Source organism: Zootermopsis nevadensis, unplaced genomic scaffold, assembly GCF_977971745.1.
Source record: "Zootermopsis nevadensis isolate Lab colony 2312 unplaced genomic scaffold, Znev_1.0 Znev_ptg000016l, whole genome shotgun sequence".
Lineage (NCBI taxonomy): Eukaryota > Metazoa > Arthropoda > Insecta > Blattodea > Termopsidae > Zootermopsis > Zootermopsis nevadensis.
In genome coordinates, this window is record NW_028259148.1 from 3,658,598 (window position 1) to 3,665,379 (window position 6,782).

Genomic DNA, 6,782 nt, shown 5'->3' on the forward strand with positions numbered 1-6,782 from the left:
TAGTTTAAAAACGTTCAGGGGTGTACTGAAACAATACCGATATCATGTCGTAAGTCGTAATACTTGAAAGCTATCACTATTTACTGTTCACCCATGAACTTGCTTCTTAATTCTGAAGGTTGCTTCTATATAATAGACGAAAATAACATTTGAACATGATGATTATAACTGATGAGGAGAATGTCTGGTTCAATCCCCAGAATAAACAGATTTCTCCCTTCGTCACCAACGTTTCCGAACCCGCTCTGGGCAACGGGAATAAAGCCGCCGAGGCGTGAACCTGACAACTTTCCTCCATCTAGTGGCGAGGTTAAGAATGGGCGGAGTTTTAACCTCCGCCCCTCATACATCTTAAGCACACGAACATTTTTACCGAAAGAATCCGTGATGGACTCATTCATACGCCATGCTCAAAGCTGTTCACAGTAAAATAAGATGATTACATCACCATAATAAAAGCTTACAAACTTTCAATAGCATCGTTAAACGATGAAATTTCACGAAAGTTTAGAATTTTCATTTGAACAAGGAGCAAAATTAAGTGGTCTATCTTAAAATTTCATTCGATTGTACAAGGGACTTTTCCACATTAGACAACGATCAGACATGTTAATTTGATTTGTAATAACAGACGTAAATATGCGAGTTACAAATCTGATAAGCAGTGATTAATTTAGTGAGATTTACCGAGAATATACAAACACTGACTATATTAGAAGAGACACAACGTCATTCATAAATATAACTTTAGTAAAAACTGATAAAAAGATCATTTGCAATTATTTGGTACAATAAGGACAAATAAACTTACCCCAACAATTGTAACACTTAATAAAGAACTATCTTGATGATACCTCAGATCCCAATGTGTACGAGAAAAGTTAAACTTTTCCTTACGAGGTATACAAGTAAGAAAGAAATATAAAATTCCGACAACAATTAGCGATCCTAGTGGATGAATCTGAAACAAGAGGAAGTTTCAAATAAATGAGTGTTTAATATTCGGCAATCGATAATAACCATCACAAGGCTGCCTCAGATGCGCAACATATATGACGCCACTGCGCAACACCTTCTGCGCAGATGCCCCACTAACCTAACCTTACCTAACCCAACTCAACCAAATCCGACCATTCCGGCGCAGGCCAACATGGTGTCCTGCACACGAATTTCATGAAATGAGAAAATATGGTCAGAATTAACTGAAAATTTGTGTGCACGTCATGCCACAGGTAAGTTAATGAAATACATATATTTTTATTTTCTAATATTTTTAATAAAGTCGGAGGAACACATCAAAGTCGCGAGGTGGAAGACTTGTGAAATCCGCCTCGACCAAAACGAATGCTATATTAGATGACGTAATTATGCATACTGAATTTTTCCGTGTGTCCTATGCTGTGCCTATACGTGTCCAAATATACCTGGACACAATTAAATTTACAAAATGAACGTAGAGGAAATTTTATGGCAAGCAAACAGATAGTAAAATTTCTTACGCAATAATGTTGCAGCTTTGTACGGGCACGGGATTCATAATACGTGAATACAGACGTTACGAATGATTCGAAATTATTTTAAATAAATCATATTATGTCGTATTCCAATTTATTTTTCTATGGAAAATCAACAAAAGAAATTTGTTATAAATTCTCACGTTAGTAAATTGCAATTGCAATATTGCGTACAGATGGCACTCGTACCACATTCACATTCATAATATAATCCCGAGATGGCGCTGGGATTCAAATACACAAATCAATACCCCTGCTACATAGCAGTTTAAGGATACGCAGAACGGACACGATGGCGCACTCTGTCGGTAGGGAACTGAAATCAATTTTCCGTAGTTGGACAGCGATTACAGGCATACCTCTTCATAGACTCATGAGATGAACGCCGCGGGTTGAGAGGGAAGATGTCGGTATCGATTTTGTCGTAGAGCTGTCAGTGTTGGCGGTTGAAACATTTAAAGTGAATCTGGCTCGAAAACATGCATTTACGGTTGAACCATATTAACGGAGATTGGTGTTTAAAAATCGTTGTTCAACGGGATATTTGACATTAATAACTTGCATTAAAGACGAAATTATTGTTCTTCGATCAGACAAACTGGGTGTTAGATGTGTTTATAGTGACGTAAGGAAAATGGGGTCGACGTTTACATTCCTCCTAGGGTATGATATATCTGGACACAACTAATATTACAAAATGAAGATAGAAGAAATTTGATGGCAAATAAAAGTAATACTAAAACTGTTGATTCACAATTTTGGTCATGATGACAGGTAACAGAATTATCTCATGTTTGTCCATAGTTTTAGTATCCCTTTAGAACCTTGGGAGTGAGAGGGAGGAGAAGATAAGAAGGATAGCAGGAGAGTTGAATTTGCAAAGAGGAAATTTTGAGTTGTGTATTACAAAATTCTGATGTTATTAATTTGGAATGTTAGTGCATAATTTAGCGACTTCAGCTGGGAGGGGTAAATTTTGATGAATTTAAATCGGGAGAGCTTCATGAAAAGCATGCAGTGGCAACTTCGAACTTGGGAACCATCTAAGGATTTGCTTGAAGACAGAGGAAAACTCATGTCGAGATGGCCAATTTTAAAACCGAGAATCGTCTATTTCATTTAAAAGAATTCAGTACGTACCGCCAAGAAAACACGTGTTTACCACTGCAACGATTAATTGCTTAATGCTGTTTAAGGAAGTAAACGCTGTTTACGGAGAGACTGACTGTTAATGCAGGTGACATCACTGCTCTTTAATGGTAATGATCCATCGACAGGTTCCAAGTGGTTAATTGTACTCCATTAAGTTTTTACCGATGATACACCGAAAGGTGCGTAGTAGTTCTAAAAGGTTTGAATTTAAACTTGACAATTTCTGCATAGTGCCTTTTATTTAGCACTTAATATCTTACTTTTAAAACAACAAAGACCATCAAGCACAAATATTTGATATTTATTCCACATTACTGTGTATGTGAACTGATTCATCAATATAATGAGCATGATTTCTAGATGAACTATATTTAAGTCACTGTATACATGCTGCACAGACGAGCTTCATATGGGGCCACATTCAGAAGTTTTGGTTCAAAAAATGGTCAACATTTAAGAAGTTATGTACGACACTTGGAAAGTTATTTTCAACCGCTGGCAGGAAAAGTCGATAAACTTGCCCATTTTTCATAGGTCGGTAACGACAATACAGAAACACACTAAGAACAAACAATTAGAACGTGAATGATTATTGTTCTGCTTCATAAAAACTAGTGGACCATACTTTGTTAAATTTTCTGAATCTCGTATGTCGTGGGAAATGGTGCATGTACAGATGTTAAGAGTTTCTCAGTTGGTCAAGAAATTCCATAATTTTATTTGACCCATACTGAGCATTTTGAATTGTCAACTTCACACCACATATAAGAAACATTTCAATATTATCCTCCAATTTATGACTGCGTTTTTCAGGTAGTTTCTTCCTTTCAGATTTTCTGACTACAATATTTTGTGAATTTCCTATTTCCCTTGATGCGTGCTACATCTAGATCTCATTATCTTTGATGTAATGACCCCAATTATATTTGTTGACAAGTACAAAGTGTGAAACTCATCACACATTCACTTATTTTATCTTTCCATTACCTCTCCTCTTTCAGGTTCAAATGTGAGAGGTTAAGAAAAACCCATTGCACAGATGATGGAGGTGACAAAGACCTCTGAAATGTTAGTAAACTTCTATCAGACAACACAGTGCTAAAGCCCTGAAGACAACTATCTTTAAGAGGACATTAAATAAAATGTCCCAGTAGATAAAAATGTTAGTGTGTGTATATTAACACTCCAGTAAACAATTTAAGTTGTTAATTGAACCTGCGGCATACTGTTTCTTCTATGAAACAATAAAACTTTCAGCCTACAGTTGGAAACAGCCAGCTGTGAAATATTGGCTACGGATTCTGCAGATGAGCAAGCAACAATTTTAACCCCTGAGGATGCTATGAATGGCACATAACCAACTTAAATTTTGAGAGCTGGGCAAAGAAACTGAGTGCAGAATTAGACAAAATAGGGCTGGGACGTACTCGGCAACACCCGCAGGAGAATGGTGTGAGTATGACATGTAATGAAATTAAAGAATTATGGAACGATAGAATTTTTTTGCAGATATAAGAGAAAAGAGGTCATTAATATCTTATTGTGATATGAAAATGGAGTGGGCTATGGTAGAATATATACATTCTGTTATACAAGAAATGAGAGAAGTGGGAGCACACAGTTTCAGACTGATACCTGGAAGCTGAGAGGGATGAGCAAAGAATGTGACAAAGGGAGATCTCTCTGGGTAACAAGGAAGCTAATGTCATAAATATACCATTCAAATTTTCAGAAGTGTAAGGAATTTCTTTTATAAAATAGCTTATTATTAATGAAGAGGTGGTTTATAAGAGATTCATAAATGGTAGATTTAAGAAATATAGAAAAATACCAGTATACAACCACATGTAAATGGGAGGATAAATTTAACAATATATAATGGGAAATAGGGTTTCCACCTGACATGACACTAGCCAGCTACGTTACAAGTCTGAAACATAACCTTTATAAGACAGACTGATCGTTCAATATTTAAAATCTTGCATTAACAAACCATGTAGCCTATAAATATCTATTAAAAATAGGAAACCCGAAGAGAATAAAATATTACTAAGTATTGTGTTAATTTTATTCTACTTTATCCATCAAACAGATGTTACTAAAAACCAAATTTTTCAGAAGATGGTTCTACTTCTGCCTTCAGATGAGAGGACAAAAGCTTAAACCCTGAAAATTGAAGAAGAACCAACTTCTGAAATGTTGTGGATTCTAATAATACCCAGATAATGCATAAAGCAAAAGAGTGTGCCACCATCACCAGAGGCCTTCAAATTTTGGTTAATATTATATATTAAAAAGAAAAAAATGTACCTCTCTATCTTGGCTATTACACCTGATTAATGATGTGGGGCCTAGAGGAGACTGTTTCCAAATGACCTCCTAACACACACCTATGTTTCCCAGTGGCACACCCTAGTAACTATGGTGACCCACAAAAGGCTTTAAAAATGTAATTCTAAAATGACTGCTACATATCTAAAGGCATATGGGCAGCCGCCTCACAACTCGACTACCAGTGATCAGGTGGTGAACAATAATGAAGACAATTACTCCAATGGATACACAAACTGATCATCAAATTGAAACATGGATGAAAAGATTTCAGTTTGTAACCTCAGAACACATGAAGACGAACAAGAAATGTCACTCACTGAAAATTTACTCTCTTTTTATTTTACTTCAGAGACGATCATAGTTACATGACCTATATTTTAGTCACCAAAAACAGAAGTGTCATTCAGTTTCTAGCAAATAGTCCTGCAAACACTGTATCTTTTCCAGTTATTGGTTCCTCACCACTTCCCTTGCACACTCCACTGCAGGAAAAAGGTGGAGTATTTGCTTTATGGGGTACCTGCTTTCTAGGGAGTACTACAAACTGAAGTTCCCATTGATAAAACTAATTCACTCTGGTTATACTGACAATCCTAATGTGACTACTCAGAAAATTAAATAATTCAATAATTTTATAAGATAATATGTCAACTGTCTTTTCAGTACCATCTAGATAAACTATTAAATACCTTAATTAGCAATAATTTTCTACTCATCTGAATATGTATTACAAATGCTGAACTTAAATAACTTACATGCCAGTGGATTTAATGTCATAACCCCATTCAAGTACAGAATTTTGGGAATCATACTGTGTACTAATTAAATTTTTTAAGGTAATCAAGTATGACCAGTCTTTGCAAGATCACTAAAATATCATGGTACTACCAAAATCACTAACATTCAGGATATGTTTAAACAGTAAAAATAGAATTTTTTAATATGATGTCATTTACAGATATAGGCTAGATGACCAGATTTTAATACTGGCAAGGCAGGGTTTTTCTCTATGCCACAACATTCACACTGGCTCTGGGGCCTACCAACTTCCTGTCCAAAGGGTAACACAGTTCTATCCTTAGAATACAGAAGCTGAGGAACGAAGATCACCACTTACTTTCATCATGTGCTGAGGTTAAGAAGCTATAATCAACTTCCCCATTGGCGAGTGCACTACAAAGGACCAGATTTGTTACGCAACAGCCCTGAGGATGAGAGCAGAGATTGCTGTTGAAAAGTTGGCAGACGATATGGTTTATTCACCATTCAGCCACCTGATGCGGCTTGTAACGCAAGAGTCTTTCATCAACTTCCCCCATATGTCTGCATAGTGCAGTGTAAAATTAAGTTGCTTTTATGCATGACTACAGATGTTAACTTTATATATGCAATACAGTTTGCATCCTGTCGATCAGAAAATGTCAAGTCTTTAAAAAGGAATGTCTGGTAAGATTTCACTTCAAGTCTCTATTCTGTACTTTTGCTAGCAACAAACCTGGCAGTTTTGTATAGTTACTAGTGAATGTTTCTTTGTTTAAAATTAAACTGTTTATGGAAACTGAAGATGGCTATCTTCTGGGTTGTTGCGCCGTGTAGTATGGTAGAAGTTTAACGATGTTTCAGAGGTCCTTTCTGCCTGCAGCCAAGACGACGGTCTCCAGACTCACCGCCGTGAAAACCTCAAATCCTGAACGTTTTGGAAACATTTAGTGCAGATTCCAATACAATATTTCATGGGAAAACAAAGTTAAACAAGAATGCCGTCGGTCACTCCCGAATACA

At 36.2% G+C, this 6,782-nt stretch overlaps 1 long non-coding RNA gene across 1 annotated transcript; it reads left to right on the forward strand.

Moving 5' to 3' along the window:
- Positions 1-1,815: 1,815 nt before the first annotated feature.
- LOC110839127 (uncharacterized) lies at positions 1,816-4,722 on the forward strand. The gene is made up of 2 exons (XR_002546346.2): positions 1,816-2,288; positions 3,668-4,722. It is a non-coding gene; the product is annotated as an uncharacterized LOC110839127 (long non-coding RNA).
- Positions 4,723-6,782: the final 2,060 nt, after the last annotated feature.